General features: G+C 40.9%; 1 protein-coding gene across 3 annotated transcripts in view; it reads left to right on the forward strand.

Moving 5' to 3' along the window:
* Positions 1-17,516, forward strand: part of GlcAT-P (Glucuronyltransferase P) — a 1,177,810-nt gene that overhangs the window by 470,261 nt on the left and 690,033 nt on the right. For all 3 annotated transcript variants that reach the window (XM_067140865.2, XM_067140864.2, XM_067140867.2), the window contains one exon: positions 8,439-8,562. The gene's annotated coding sequence lies outside the window, so the exon portion shown is untranslated. The remainder of the gene's footprint in view (positions 1-8,438; positions 8,563-17,516) is intronic.

Here is a 17,516-nt window from a genome sequence, read left to right on the forward strand (position 1 = left end):
GACTAAATTCCGGCACCTCGGCGTCTCCGAAAACCGTAAAAGAGTAGTTAGTGGGACGTAAAGCAAATAGCATTATTATTAAGAATGATCTACTTTCACTAAGTTTCACTTAGAATCGTTGGACAAGTTTCATGGAACTATCAGTATTACGTAGAATCAGAACCAGGGGACGAAGACTTGAGAAACCACTTTAACATTACAAAAATCCACGTGGCCCATCCACGCTATCCACGGATACAACTCCAAACTACATGACACGTACGACTTAACCCTGGGGCTGAAACTCCGCTACACCCTGTTCCAAAAATTGTGTACACATAAAAATCCACAGGAGCATTGCGCTCTACCTGGACAAAAATTCCACTCACTGGAACATATACAACTCTGCCTGAAATTAATGACTATCCAACACGCATCCAATACCACGTATTCCAAATTTGATGACATACATAATTCCAACCTCTACACTTAAAACTTGGGCCTCAAACCCGCCCCAAATTAATGCCAAGTACAACATTTCAGACTCTAAATTCCACATTCGTTGATACCAGTTTCTTTACTACTTGCTTTACGTCGCACCGACACAGATAGGTCTTACGGCGACGATGGGACAGGGAAGGGGGGCTAGGAGTGGGAAGGAAGCGGCCGTGGCCTTAATTAAGGTACAGCCCCAGCATTTGCCTGGTGTGAAAATGGGAAACCACGGAAACCACGGAAACCACGGAAAACCATTTTCAGGGCTGCCGACAGTGTGGTTCGAACCTACTATCTCCCGAATACTGGATACTGGCCGCACTTAAACGACTACAGCTCGGTCCGGTTTCTTTAAGAATGACTCGCTTATTTAGGGAACATTATATATTCTTATTATTATTGTCATTAATTATTAATCCTGAATTTACTCCGGACACAATCCCTAAAACAAAATGAAAGTGTTGGGCACTATATAATCTCAAACTACGACCCACACTGCACAAATAAATGATTTCACATGCCCACATGCTGACTTAATTCTCTAAAAGGAAGATATAGGCTACTTAAAAATAATAATGAAATGGGACCCTACTCACCCAAAAGAGAGCAAAGCATGACGGAATGTTACAACGACAAAATGCACATTTACAGTCACATTTCTAGACAGACCTTTGGATGTGGTATCCCGGCCATCATGGTAATCAGCCAACTGGCTTTCCCATATCATTTTATTTTGCCATATCCACCAATGCACTGAATATTTTTGATGGGTCGACTCTCACCTTCATAATATGGAAATCTTGGGCAATATATTTGTCGAGGTAACATATTTACTTGATTAAAGGTAGACGACTACAGGTTAATATCCGCGCGAGAAAATCCATCGCAAATATGCCATGCTGGTCCATTAATAACCAATGTAATCACCTGACTGTTGAATGCAGGGATGCAAACGTGCATGCATTGTGTCGCACAGGTGCCAGATGCCAGCGTGTGGAATGGAGTTCCATGCCTGGTGCACTTGATCGGTCAATGCAGGGACGGTTAATTTCGGTTGTGGATGACGCTGGAATTGTCGTCCAATGATGTCCCATACGTGTTCGATTCGGGAAAGATCGGGGCATCGAACTAGCCAAGGCAACATATCGACACTCTGTAGAGCACGTTGGATTACAACAGCGGCATGGGGGCGTACATTATCCTGTTGGGAATCACTCCCGGGAATGCTGTTCATGAATGGCAGCATAACAGGTAGAATCACCAGACGGACGTACATATCCGCAGTCAGCGTGCCTGAGATAACCAAGAGAGAGAGCTCCTGCTGTCATAGGAAATTGCTCTTCAGACCAGAACTCCCTGTGTAGGTCCAGTGTGTAGCCGCCGCAGACAGGTGGAATGCAGGCGCTTAACTGGCCTCCTCCTAACCAACACACGGCGATCACTGGCACCAAAGCAGAGCCGGCTTTCATCGGAAAACACAACGGACCTCCACTCCATCCTCCAATAAACTCTCGCTTGACACCACTTAAGTCGCAGACGGCGGTGGTTTGCGGTAAGTGGAATGCACGCTGCAGGGCGTCTGGCTCGGAGCTGTCTTTCAGTTAACCGATTTCGAACAGTTTGTTGCGTCACTGTGGTGCCAACTGCTGCTCGAATTGCTGCTGCAGACGCAGTTATTTAAGTTATGATATCTCTTACAATAAGGAGAAATTACAGACAAATCCAGCAGTTCACGGCAGTTGATAATTCACCTATTCAGCTACTCCAGCGACCATAGTCATGTCGACGAATACCTAAGGATGTAGGCCTAAATTATCATTGCACTGTGCGTATTCCTGTAACATTTGCTTTACTTTATGTACTATTCCAGTGACATAAATATAAGCTACATTAAACATTACAATTAAGCATAATAAATATTCAAACCCATTCTCAAAATTTTACCTGGTATTTGTCGTAGATGGCTGAGTGGCTCAGACGGTTGAGGCGCTGTCCTTCTGACCCCAACTTGGCAGGTTCGATCCTGGTTGAGGACGGTGGTACTTCAAGGTACTCAAATATGTCAGCCTCGTGTCGGTAGATTTACTGGCGCGTAAAAGAACTCCCGTGGGACTGAATTTCGGCACTTCGGCGTCTCCGAAACCCGTAAAAGTAGTTAGTGAGACGTAAATCCAATACAGTTATTATTATTATTATTATTATTATTATTATTATTATTATTATTATTATTATTATTATTATTATTATTATTATTATACGGCCGCGTTGTTTGTGAGGTTATCTCATGAAACATGTGCTGTACATAAATATTTATGAGTTCAGTTAATGTAAATACATGTAAATTAATCTATATATATAAAATAACTTGTCCTGACTGACTGACTGACAGATTCATCAGCGCCGAGCCAAAACTACTGGACATAAAGAAATATAATTTTGGGCATAGATTCATATTAAGATGTAGGTGCTCGCTAAGAGAGGATTTTAGGATATTCCTTTGCTAAGGGGGTAAAAAGGGGGTTGAAATTTTAAAATGAGTGTATCTATATCTCAAAACTTTGAAAGTTTACAGTTGTAAAAAATTGGTATTTAGAATCTCCTTTAAAAATAAGGAAACACGTATTTTTTTGTTTTCAGAAAATCCCAATAGGAGGGGTGAAAAACGGTGAAAAAGGGGTAGAATGCCTTTAATCAGAATACACGTACTTATATCTCAGAAACTGAAGATATTACAGACCTGAAAATTGGTACTTTTGATCTCTTTTAAAAATAAAGAAACACGTATTTTTTGTTTTCCGAAAATCCAATTAATGGGAGGGTGAAAAGGGGGGTGAATTCTTAAAAACAGTGCATCTATATCTCAAAACGTTTAAAGTTTACAGATGTAAAAATAGGTATTTAGAATCTTCATTAAAAATAAAGAAACATGTATTTTTTTGTTTTCGGAAAATCCCAATAGGAGGGGAGAAAAGGGGTGAAAAATGGATTGAATGCCTTTAATGAGGATACTTATATCTCAGAAACTGAAGATATTACAGACCTGAAAATTGGCACTTTTGATCTCTTTTACAAATGAAGAAACGCATACTTTTTTGTTTTTGGAAAATCCAATTAATGGGAGGGTGAAAAGGGGGGTGAATTTTTAAACACAGTGCATCCATATCTCAAAACTTTTAAAGTTTACAGATGTAAAAATAGGTATTTAGAATCTTCATAAAAAATAAAGAAACACGTATTTTTTTGTTTTCGGAATATCCCAATAGGAGGGGAGAAAAGGAGTGAAAAATGTATTGAATGCCTTTAATGAGGATACTTATATCTCAGAAACTAAAGATATTACAGACCTGAAAATTGGTACTTTTGATCTCGTTTAAAAATAAAGAAACACGTATTTTTTGTTTTTGGAAAATCCGAATAATGGGGGTGGAAAGGGGAGTGAAATTTGAAAATGAGTATATCTATATCTCACAACTTTTAAAGTTTACAGGTGTAAAAATTGGTATTTAGAATCTTCATTAAAAATAAAGAAACAAGTATTTTTTTTGTTTTCGGAAAATCCCAATAGAAGGGGTGAAAAATTGGTTGAATATCTTTAATGTGGATACTAATACCTCAGAAACTGAAGATATTACAGACCTGAAATATGGTACTTTTGATCTCTTTTAAAAATAAAGAAACGCCTATTTTTTGTTTTTAGAAAATCCGAATAATGGGGGTGAAAAGGGGGGTGAAATTTGAAAATGAGTGCATCTATATCTCATAACTTGTAAAGTTTACAGATGTAAAAAATGGTATTTAGAATCTTCATTAAAAATAAAGAAACAAGTATTTTTCTGTTTTCGGAAAATCCCAATAGAAGGGGTGAAAAGGGGTGAAAAATGGGTTGAATGCCTTTAATGAGGATACATATATCTCAAAGCTTTTAATGTTTATAGATGTAAAAATTGGTATTTAGAATCTCCTTTAAAAATAAAGAAACACGTATTTTTTGTTTTTGGAAAATCCCAATAGGAGGGGTGAAAAAGGGGTTGAATTCCTTTAATGAGGATACTTATCTCTCAGAAACTGAAGAAGATATTTCAGACCTGAAAATAGGTATTTCGGATCTCTTTTAAAAATAAAGAAACTTTTTTTTCTTCTGGAACATCCAAATTCTGGGGGTGAAAAGGGGGTGGAATTTTAAAATGAGTGTATCTATACCTCAAAACTTTTAAAGTTTATAGATGTAAAAATTGGTATTTAGAATCTCCTTTAAAAATAAAGAAACACGTATTTTTTTGTTTTCGGAAAATCCCAATGGGAAGGGTGGAAAAGGGGGAAAAAGGGATTGAATGCCTTTAATGAGGCTACTTATATTTCAGAACCTGAAGATATTACAGACCTGAAAATTGGTATTTGGGATCTACTTTAAAAATAATGAAGCATGTATTTTTTCGTTTTTTCGAAAATCCAAATAATGGGGTTGAAAACGGGGGTGAATTTTTAAAATGAGTGTGTCTACATCTTAAAACTTTAAAAGTTTACACATGTAAAAATTGGTATTTAGAATCTCCTTTAAAAATAAAGGAACACGTATTTTTTGTTTTCTGTAAATCCCAATAGGAGGGGTGTAAAAGGTTTGAATCCCTTTATGAGCATACACATATCTCAGAAACTGAAGATATTACAGAACTGAAAATGTGTATATGGGATCTACTTTAAAAATAAAGAAACACGTATTTGTTGTTTTTTGAAAATACAATTAATGGCAGTTAAACTGGAGTGACAAACTGGGGTGAATTTTTTGAAAGACTATATCTACAGAATATCTGAGAAAGGTAAAATGTTAAGACGTAAAAAGTGGTTATTTGTAATTTCCTGTAAATGTAAAGAAACGTAGGTGATTTGTTTTTGGAAACTCCCCTTAAGGGGAAATAAAATGGGGTGAAATTTTAAAATGAGAATTTCTACAGTATATATCAAAAAACTTAACATGTTACACAAGTGAAAATGGTATTTTTATCTCTATTAAAAACAAAGAAACGTGTATTTTTAATTTTCGGAAATACCACTTGGGTGGAAGTGGTGTGTGTGTAAAAGTAACTGAAAATGGTCTCGATTTCTTTTAATTAGGCTACTGATATCTCAAAAATGAAGATGTTACAGACGTGAAATTTGATATTTGGAATCTGCTTTAAAAGTAAAGAAACACGTATTTTCGGAAAATCCAATGAAGTGGGGGGGGGGGGTTAAAGAATTGAAAAATCAATTGACTTAATTGTATGAGAATACATACATCTAATAAAAACTAAAGTTGTTACATACGTGAAAATTGGTATTTGGCTCTCCTTTAAAAACAAAGAAAAAAGCGTTTTGAAGGGGAAACCATCTTGGGTGGCGGGAGTGAAAAGGAGTTGAATTCCTTTCATGAGGACACACAAATCAAAAACTGAAGAATTTAGGAGTCGTGGTAATTGGTATTTAGAAGATCATTTACTATTAAAGAAACAAGTATTTTAGCCGGAAAATTCACCTGCGGGGGGAGGGTGGTGAAAGGAAGTCAAAAACTGGTGATTTATTTTTATGGGGATACTTATATCTCAAAACTGAAGGTAATAGACGTGAACATTGGTGTTTGGAATCTCCTTTAAACATAAAGAAACACGCCTTCTTTTAATTTTTCTTTTTCGCGGGGGGGGGGTGTAAATAAACTTAACGGCGGTGGTGTGTAAAAGGAGGTGAGACCAATTGATTTTACTGATCATAATGTACTTATAAGGAGCCTCTGTTGCTCACTCGGCAGCGCGCCGGCCTCTCACAGCTGGTTCCGTAGTTCAAATCCCGATCACTTCATGTGATATTCGTGCTGGACAAATCGCAGGCGGGACAGGTTTTTCTCCGGATGCTCTGGTTTTCCCTGTCATCATTCATTCCAGAAACACTGTCCAATATTTAATTTCATTTGTCATTCATCGCTCATTGCCCCAGAGGAGTGCTTCGGCAGCCGGCACAATTCCTAATTTCGCCGCTAGATGGGGCTTTATTCATTCCATTCCTGACCCTGTCGAATGACTGGAAACAGGCTGTAGATTTTCGATGCACTTATTCTGATCATAAACCGATCATTTTTTAACTTTCCTGGGTTCGATTTCAACAGCCATCTTTTCCTTCGTAGAACATTCTTAGATTAGAGTAGACTCTCCTGGCATATAAATAAAAATTCAAACACTTTGAAATAAACGATAGTAATGAGATTGACCGTAAAATTGTTCACCTCTATAATAAGGTCAGTAATGCACGGAAGTATGTCATTCGTATCGCCAGAAATCCCGCACACTTGCGTACGCGCGACAATGGTGCTGGTCACATTGTCAACAATGACATTGGTAGCAGATGTAATTTACCGCCAAGTAGCGGTCTTGCATCTTGCTGTGGGGTCCAGAACATCTAATAATAATAATAATAATAATAATAATAATAATAATAATAATAATAATAATAATCTGGACCGACATCAAATTGTGCGGGCCGCGCTGGAAACGGGTCCTGGCCTGGTAATGACTACGAACACAGTCAAGCCGCGGGTTCAGTACCGCCAAGGCACCCAAGACGACACCACGCCGGATCTCCTTCAGGATTTGATCCATACTAAAATTGCTTATAGGGAAAGATGGCAAAGATTTAGGGACCGAACTGACCGCGTGGAATACCTGGACCTACCTCAGGAAGTACGTAATTGATTGCTGGAAAGAAAGATTGAAAAATGTGAGGAACTTTGCCGTAATCTCCCAGAAAACGAGTCAGATCGCGAATTTTGGCGGATTCTCTCAGAAAACGAGTCAGATCACGAATATCGGAGGATTATATATAATACGTTAAGCAATTAATTATAAATTTCAGTATAATACCGTAGCGAAGCACGGGTATCTTGCTAGTATTATATAATTTATTCATACCTCTATATATAATTTGTAATCCACTACGGTATTTTGAAACAAACTGTAACTTCCAGAATGGCACTAGATCATGGTAGAATATTCTGTACATTATAACAATGTTGTTAAGAACTCTAGAATTTTCGAGAAGGTATTTTTTTTTTGTAACGTATCCTTCTGGAAGCCTGTCCAGGCACGTATATAAGGAGATGGTCTTGATGGTAACGACAAGTTATTGTTCAGTAGAGTTATGGTGTAGCAAGAATATACTTGTGACCTCGTGTTGACATGCTGTGGTTGCAGTCTCCATGTTGAAGTGATTGGCAGTTGTGTAGAATGGCGTCTTTGTTGATGTCCTCGGAGCGAAGTGTTTTGTTTGTGATACTGTGATTAAGGTTGTGTGTGTTTAATTTCTAAATATATGTGAATAAATAACTGTACCAACTGACAGTATTTCGTGTGCGTCTTTGTGGATACGTTTAACTTAATGTCATACTTCCGTCCTTTTCATTTTGATGAATAAGCGTGTGAATTATTTTGTAAACTTTTGTATGTCTATTTTCTAAACAACTCCATATTTTGGAACCCTGGGGTGTAAATATCACACTGAATCTGTTAGTGTCTGATATTGGGGTCGATGACCTACCTGTTTGACCCCTTTAATCATCAAATACCGGGCGAGTTGGCCGTGCGCGTAGAGGCGCGCGGCTGTGAGCTTGCATCCGGGAGATAGTAGGTTCGAATCCCACTATCGGCAGCCCTGAAGATGGTTTTCCGTGGTTTCCCATTTTCACACCAGGCAAATGATGGGGCTGTGCCTTAATTAAGGCCACGGCCGCTTCCTTCCAACTCCTAGGACTTTCCTATCCCATCGTTGCCATAAGACCTATCTGTGTCGGTGCGACGTTAAGCCCCTAGCAAAAAAAATCATCAAATATCATCATCGTGTCTCATATCTCCTTTCCCGCAGACTTTTCCTGTATTGCAACCGACGGAAAGACCTGTTATTCATATGGTTTCACAACGTGATGTCCTTCTTTTCTGTTGCAGCCCTTTTCGGCGTTCCTCAAAGGTAGCGTGTGTCGTCAAATATAGGCCATGGAACAGGCCGTTGTACAGTCAGCTCAACACTACGCAGCAGCTAGATGAAATCATCCTCAGTAGATGCAGCTGAGTAAGTAGAATATCTCTCGGTTTCTCTTAATCTTAATTAAAGACTTGTTTTTCACTTTATGCTCCATTTTTCAATACTTCGATCGTCACCAATCTACTAAGTTTCATGTTAATTTTCTCAAAAGTACTCATACTACAGACACTATCAAATTTTGATGAAGTGATGAATAGTTGCTCCTGATACACTCATCCAGAACTCGAAATATGATGTAATCGTCATTTAAGGCTAGAACTCTGAAAGAAGATTCTAAATTTTCTATATATATTTCCAGTTTTAATAATTTGCTATGAGGTACTCTGTTCAAGGTAGCCGAGGCAGTAAAGGGGTGCTCGTTTTATCCGGAATTACGTGGCTTCGAATCCCATCAGAATGTTGAAACATTTTGAGATGAGATGTCATCCTCTGGAGAGGCATGTAGCCCTTAGATTCACTCAGCCTACACCAAAAATGAATACCAGATTAACTTCTGGGAGAAAAGGCAACCACTGAGAGCCGACGTTACGGATAGTGGATGCATGTAACTTCCCTTACTCCAAGGACTTCCATGGCCTGTACCGAGATGGTTTTACTTTACTCTGTTCAAGCTGATAGCGTGACAAACACGTATCCGTAAGATAGCTTGGCTACTTCTTGAGTCCTTAAGTTTAGCATAGTCAGCCCCGTGGTTTAGGAGTAGAGTGTCTGTCTCTTACCCAGAGTCGCCGGGTTCGTTTCCCGGTCAGGACACGGAATTTTACTTGGACCTGAAGTTTTCTTCCGAGGCTCACTCAGTCTGTATGATTATAACTGAGGAGCTGTCTGGTGGTGACATGGCAGCCCCTGTCTAGAAGGTGGCTGGATAGCAAATGCGCAAAAACGTAAAAGAAATTCCACAAAAATTAATTTTAATTACAGCAAAACGTACTTCTTCATTACCACAATAGCTCTCTACCTGAAAATATGGTCGTAAATGCTTCGTAGAGTTGCATAGTATTGCTCTCAATCACAATCACTTAATTTTTGTTCTAGACTGTGTACTTGAAAACTATGTGAGTGAAGATGCTAAATTTCCCCCTAATTTATGGGCCTGTATATTAACAGATGAAATCAGAAATACTAATGGTGCGGAGTCGTTTCATTGACATTTTAAATGACAATTTTACAAACCTCATCCCTCATCCTTCTATCTAAGAGTTCGCGGAGGATTTAAAGCAATTGCAAAATGAAACGTATCTGTGCTTTAACACAGTACGATATAAAAGAAAAATATACCGAGCTCGATAGCTGCAGTCGCTTAAGTGCGGCCAGTATCCAGTATTCAGGAGATCGTGGGTTCGAACCCCACTGTCGGCAGCCCTGAAGATGGTTTTCCGTGGTTTCCCATTTTCACACCAGGCAAATGCTGGGGCTGTACCTTAATTAAGGCCACGGCCGTTTCCTTCCCATTCCTAGGCCTTTCCTGTCCCATCGTCGCCATAAGACCTGTCTGTTTCGGAGCGACGTAAAGCAACTAGCAAAAAAAGAAGACGTGAACGTGAAAGTCGTCGTCTTGCTACTGAATTTTGGGACAAATATAAACGTGGTGAATTACCGTTACTGGTGTTTGTAAAAAGAATTGCACATCGGTTCCAGCCTATCCCACTCAAGGACATGTGTTTCACAGGGGCGAGCAAGCAGTGTGCTGCGCAGCCAGTTTTAAAGGTAAGCTGTTGTAGATTTCATATTTGCGGTAATGCTTTCTAACATTTTGCTATAACGATATGTGCAATTTTTCCGTAATAAAAATAGGAGTTTTGCAGTAAAGCTAGGCTGTTCTGCGGAAATTCAATCCGCCGTAGAAAGCAGAGAATAATGGGAGAGAGGATTCGTTGCGCTGACCACACATCACTTCAAAATCTGCAACCCTTCTGGCTGAACAGCATTCCCTTGATAGGCCAAAGGCACTTCAGGGCCGGTAATGCTAGGGAATACATACATACATACATACATACACTGACTGACAGTGACAATGCAACACCAAGGAGGAGTGGTTCGAAAGGGATGAAAGTTGGGGTAGAAACAGAGTCGGCATGGACGAATAATTGATGTTTATTTCAAACCGATATGCAGGTTACACAATGCGCACGGCATCGACTCAGTAGGATGTAGGACCACCGCGAGCGGCGATGCACGCAGAAACACGTCGAGGTACAGAGTCAATAAGAGTGCGGATGGTGTCCTGGGGGATGGTTCTCCATTCTCTGTCAACCATTTGCCACAGTTGGTCGTCCGTACGAGGCTGGGGCAGAGTTTGCAAACGGCGTCCAATGAGATCCCACACGTGTTCGATTGGTGAGAGATCCGGAGAGTACGCTGGCCACGGAAGCATCTGTAAACCTCGTAGAGCCTGTTGGGAGATGCGATCAGTGTGTGGGCGGGCATTATCCTGCTGAAACAGAGCATTGGGCAGCCCCTGAAGGTACGGGAGTGCCACCGGCCGCAGCACATGCTGCACGTAGCGGTGGGCATTTAACGTGCCTTGAATACGCACTAGAGGTGACGTGGAATCATACGCAATAGCGCCCCAAACCATGATGCCGCGTTGTCTAGCGGTAGGGCGCTCCACAGTTACTGCCGGATTTGACCTTTCTCCACGCCGACGCCACACTCGTCTGCGGTGACTATCACTGACAGAACAGAAGCGTGACTCATCGGAGAACACGACGTTCCGCCATTCCCTCATCCAAGTCGCTCTAGCCCGGCACCATGCCAGGCGTGCACGTCTATGCTGTGGAGTCAATGGTAGTCTTCTGAGCGGACGCCGGGAGTGCAGGCCTCCTTCAACCAATCGACGGGAAATTGTTCTGGTCGATATTGGAACGGCCAGGGTGTCTTGCACATGCTGAAGAATGGCGGTTGACGTGGCGTGCGGGGCTGCCACCGCTTGGCGGCGGATGCGCCGATCCTCGCGTGCTGACGTCACTCGGGCTGCGCCTGGACCCCTCGCACGTGCCACATGTCCCTGCGCCAACCATCTTCGCCACAGGCGCTGCACCGTGGACACATCCCTATGGGTATCGGCTGCGATTTGACGAAGCGACCAACCTTCCCTTCTCAGCCCGATCACCATACCCCTCGTAAAGTCGTCTGTCTGCTGGAAATGCCTCCGTTGACGGCGGCCTGGCATTCTTAGCTATACACGTGTCCTGTGGCACACGACAACACGTTCTACAATGACTGTCGGCTGAGAAATCACGGTACGAAGTGGGCCATTCGCCAACGCCGTGTCCCATTTATCGTTCGCTACGTGCGCAGCACAGCGGCGCATTTCACATCATGAGCATACCTCAGTGACGTCAGTCTACCCTGCAATTGGCATAAAGTTCTGACCACTCCTTCTTGGTGTTGCATTTGCTCTGTCAGTCAGTGTACATACATACATACATACATACATACATACATACATACATACATACATACATACATACATACATACATACATACATACTGCTGTGCAAAACTCAAGGACGAGATACATAAAGTAACATAACATACCAGCTTCTCGATGGAAATGAATTAAAGTGCGTTAACACGTTTCCAGTGGTCTCCTACACGTACATAGGAACCTAGGGTGAGGTCAGGGCAACTATAGTGCCAAAATGGTAAATTCCGCAAATAACTTGTTGATGCTAAATAAATCTATCTATCTATTTATCTATACAATGGGTCTGGCCCCATAAAACGTGGCAGTTGAAGGAATGGGACAAGAAAGCGTGACTCAATCTGCGAGCTATTTATGGTGCACTGTGGAGGTGTTATTCATTACAGCATGGCCCGGAGACAACATTTGGATGACTTCACACTGGGAAGAATCATCGGGAAACTGGAAGAAGGACGACGTGTGACGAGTTTGGTATTGCTCACAGCATTGTTTCACGTGCTTGGAGAGCATTACGAGCCGCAGGCACTGCTAGCCGAAGGAGAGGAAGGGGTCGACCACAGTCACCTACAGCAGCAGATGACCACAAGATTGTGCAAAAGGCAAGAAGAGACTCAACTAAAACAGGGGGTGCAATTGGAGCCACACTTATCACGACTGCAAGGCTCCCAATCTCACGCTCCACAGTGGCACAGCGACTGCATGGGGGTCATCTGTTTGCCTGACGACCATTACTTTGTGTTCCGTTCACACCTGCACATCGCCGGCAACGTTTGCGATGGTGCAAAGACCATCAAGTCTGATCCATCGAGAAATAGGGTCGCGTGCTCTTCTCGAATGGGAGCAGACTCAGTCTGAGTAGTGATTCTAGACGTACCCTCTTCTCGCGAGGTGTGGGAACACGTAATCCACCCAGGAACATAGTCGAACATGATCATTTTGGTAGTCCAATTGTTATGGTGTAGGGAGGCATAATTTTGCATGGGCATACCGACCTCCAAATCCTTGAACGGGGTGCACTCACCGGTCAACGCTATTGTGACAGTGTACTCCTTCCCTATGGGAGTCTTTTCAGGGGTGCATCCGGCCCTGACTTCATTTATATGGATGTCAATGCGCGACCACATCGAAAAGCGCAGGTCGAGAAGCTCATGGAACGAGAGGTTATTCGGCGAATGTGCTGGCCTGCCCGTTCTCCGACAATTATCTCATCGAGCACGTGTGGGATATGTTGGTCAGACGTATTGCAGCACGTCCGCTTGCACCAACTACCATCCAGCAGTGGTCAACCGCGCTGGTGGAGGAAGGGGACGCCCTACCACAATAACCCTTTACCAATCTTGTGGCCAGCATGGGAACACGTTGCAGAGCATGCATCGCTGTCCGTGGTGATTACACACCCCCTTAGGAAATATGTCCTTCCTTTGTGATGTCCAGAGGACTATCATAAGTCGCAGTGATTTACGTGTAATGTATAGTCTCTGTATAAAAGTGTTATTTATGTACGTCTCAACGCATATTCCTTTCAGTTGCCTACCGTACCATACTGTAGTAGTTCTTCCTATGTATTGTGCCATTCCACTATTCCAGAAATAAAAAATCAATCGAGTCGCGATCGCGATTACTGACAACGAAATTAATCATAATGGATGACACTATAAAATCTCATGGAAGTTCAGAGTAACGCAATGTCAAAATATATAGGTTCGTAATAGCAGTGAAAGACAAAGTAAGAATTCGAATTGTTTAAGAACCAACACTGTTCAAATGACAAAAATGAAGAAGCAAGCTTAGGAAGCAGACGTATTGCGACTGAGAAGCAAAGTGAATCTTTTAAAATATCAAGAAGAAAGATAATTTAAGAAAAAGAAGTTATTATCGTCGATAGAATAACAAAATAACGCAAAACAGAGAAGAATATTAATATAAAACGCGTTATATATATATTTAAGATACGTGACAGGACTTGGTTATCAGCCATACTATAGACGGAAAGAAAAAGGCTTCGACCTGAGAAACAAGCAGTTCATATAACGAAATACCATCATTGTGCCATTCATAAAGCAATTCTAAACTACACACAAATTGAGATAACTGCAGACATCTTGGAGGTCTGATAGAAATTAGAATTACGCAAAGCAATCTTAACCGAAATTTGTTATAGTATGTTAGAATGCTTTGATATCATTCATATGCTACAGCTGATGTCATCAATCTATTTTATGTAATTGAGCAATTCAAGATCCATATGGCTCTCTAAGAAGACATGAGGCGGGCTGTCTGGATAAACTTGAGCTGGACCAACACCGCAGATGATACCTAGATGACCAGCCACGCAAGGTGAACGTCACCCACGACTGTGGAGGACGAACGAGCAATGACTTCAATCCGGAAGCGAAGGAAAAAGAGATAAGTTTCTTAAATAAAATGTATATAGATTGGTAGATATTAACATGAATTGATGAGTTGTGGTCAAAGCTTGATATGTTTTACCGTTATTGTCCTCAAAATAACCTAAATTGTGTTAGATCCTCGCGAGTGATTTATTTATTATATCGACATAAAAGGAATAGAAGGGAATAAGCAGTCTTCTTAAGAAACATATTTAACCCAAGTTAGGAAGTGAGATATTGTAATGTGATAATAGTATTTCAGTGAAAGCAAAGAATACAAACATATTATGCCATATCGTACTTGAAATTCTTATAAGGAGAACATGTTAAGATTTTAATAGTATACCAAGTGATATGTTAATGTGTATATAGGCGATATGTTATCATAATACCAAGCTGGATAGCTGCAGTCGCTTAAGTGCGGCCAGTATCCAGTATTCGGGAGATAGTAGGTTCGAACTCCACTATCGACAGCCCTGAAGATGGTTTTCCGTGGTTTCCCATTTTCACACCAGACAAATGCTGGGCAGTACCTTAATTAAGGCCACGACCGCTTCCTTCCCACTCCTAGCCGTTCCCTGTCCCATCTTCGCCATAAGACCTATCTGTGTCGGTGCGACGTAAAGCAACTAGCAAAAAAAAAAAAAAAAAAAAAAAAAAATTTTACCATAATGAGTTAGAATCGCACTAGATATGGAAATGACAGCAGACAGAAGAAATGTTGACATTATTTAAGAAGATATTGATCCAATGATATGAATATACGAATAAGAAGAAGAGATATGATTTGAAATGAGTAATGAAGAAGATTTACTGTTGTTATATGAAAGAAATGAGAGATGAATTGAAGGAATATGTGTTGCTTCGATGAAATAATACAATGAAAATGGTATATTTGAATACAGAGATGAGATGATTGACGCAAATTAGGATCACATATGTTCATGATTTAATGACATTATACTTCGTCGAGAATCCATATATTACGATAACTATGACGGGTTTTGATTTTAATTGAATATTATGATAGGTTAAAATCATCAAAAACATTCCTATAAAATTGAGTATTCGTTCACTTGGACATTTTTAACTCAGAATTTCCACTGAAAATTGCATTCTCTTTAATTAATTATGGCATACTTAGATTAAAATGGATGGTTATTCCTACCTGGTATAGAAGTGTAACTGAATAATTGATATCGCACAATGTCTTCGAAAATGATGTTCCCTAGATATTTTATTTGATTCGCGCGAGGTCATACATTGATATTTAAGCACATTTAAGGATCTGAATACCTTGTTATACACAATGATTAATTTATGTTGTAAAGGGAAGTTAATATAAGACATGAATTTGGATTATATAGTAGCTTTAATTGATAAGAAGCAAACGTTTGCTAGTAAATAAGAAATCGCTTTTTCCGGATGTTAACAGTAACAGAAACGGATGTGTGTATATAAATATTACATTAATGTAACCATTTATTTCCCATACAGATATTGCATATTTTACCAGTTTTACTTATGGTTATTGTATAAAGATGAAACAATAGCACATTTCAAATGTGATGAAAAGATGATAAATTATAATAATGATCATTAACAAATACTTTAAGCCATCAGATTAAATGTTAATTAATCATTTTTTAAAATTTTAATTTCGAGATTTCATTTTCCTTTACCAGCATTTCTATTTTTGAATAAATAATAGTGGTAGGATTTACATGAGGTGTTATTTAAAATTTTCTGCTATGGTGTAAGCTAACTTGGAGTTAAGACGTCGAATTATCGAATATTCATGCAAGCCAATGATACGTCGGATGGAGACGTCCACCAACTCACCTGATAGATGAAATATTACTTGGTGTACCGATGTATCTTTGATCCCAAGTAAAAATAATATATTTATGAACCATGAGAGATTGAACTAGATTTCTTTTACGTAACCCATCCTGGACGCGGGAAGGGCGTAGTATGGTTCAAGTTTCATCGAGTTATGTTGCCTGGTAGTGACACAGCATGCGAAAGTTACTTTCGTCCTTAAGTTTTGCACAGCATTGTAAGTTTAGGATACGTTAAAGAACGAAATGTACTGTGACAATGAATGCAGAAAGTGCAATGAAGGGGAGGGGAGTGCTCGCAAGATTATAATGCTGGCGAGAGGCGAAAATGTCTGCGGAGCCAGCCGCGAACAGAACACATTCGCCGGCGGTATTGTTTTGCTTGCTGCTGGCCATAAGCAAAATGCCACCGCTGTGGCCTCGCCAACCCTACTGCGCTCTCAGCCTTCATTGTCACAAAACATTCAGTTTCAAGGAAAGAAGTACCAACTACGCTCAGAATTCGATTAAAATTTGATTAGCTGATGATTAATTTGTTTCCCGTTTCTTATAAGGCACATTCTGCAGTCCCGATCATGGAAGTTGAATAATACGACTGAGGGTACAATACTCTGTCCGCGTGACACCCAAAAATCTGTGTACTCTCTGGCTGTCCAGCAGCTGTCTTGGCAGGATAAGGCTCTCGACGAGCTACATGTGCCACAAAGTTTCCTTTAACATTAAATAATTCACTGACTGAGCAAATGTCATGGGATAGCGGAGCACTGATGCGCAGGTGTGTTGTCTGCGCACCACACGCCCCCTGTGCCAGCGGCAGTTGTATAGGAGACCTTGTGAGCAGTGGCTGTGCATGTGACAGGTGTATGGTATATGGTGGTCGGTGCCGGACGGATGGGAAGTGCGATTTCGGAAGTGGTGCGGGAATTCGGCTTCACACGATCAAGCGTGTCCAGTGTGTATCGTGAATGGTTGAATGCGGGTGTCGCCATCCACAACAGACGAACGACCGGCCGTCCAGCCACCCTCGATGACAGTGACCGGCGACATCTGAGACGGATTGTTAATAGTGACAGACGGGCAACCGTGTAACAAATCACGGCTCAACTCAACACTGGCCGTGCTAGACACGTCTCCCAGTGGACAATCCGTAGGAACATGGGTTCTATGGGGGTATGGGAGCCGGCGCCGCACACGGGTGCCACTGTTAATCCAACGTCATCGGGCACAACGACGCGCATTTGTCGCCAGTCACCAGGGATGGACACTGGGACAATGGCGTAACGTGATATGGTCGGACGAATCACGATTTCAACTGCTCCATGC

This window comes from Anabrus simplex, chromosome 2 (assembly GCF_040414725.1).
Source record: "Anabrus simplex isolate iqAnaSimp1 chromosome 2, ASM4041472v1, whole genome shotgun sequence".
In the NCBI taxonomy this organism is placed as follows: domain Eukaryota; kingdom Metazoa; phylum Arthropoda; class Insecta; order Orthoptera; family Tettigoniidae; genus Anabrus; species Anabrus simplex.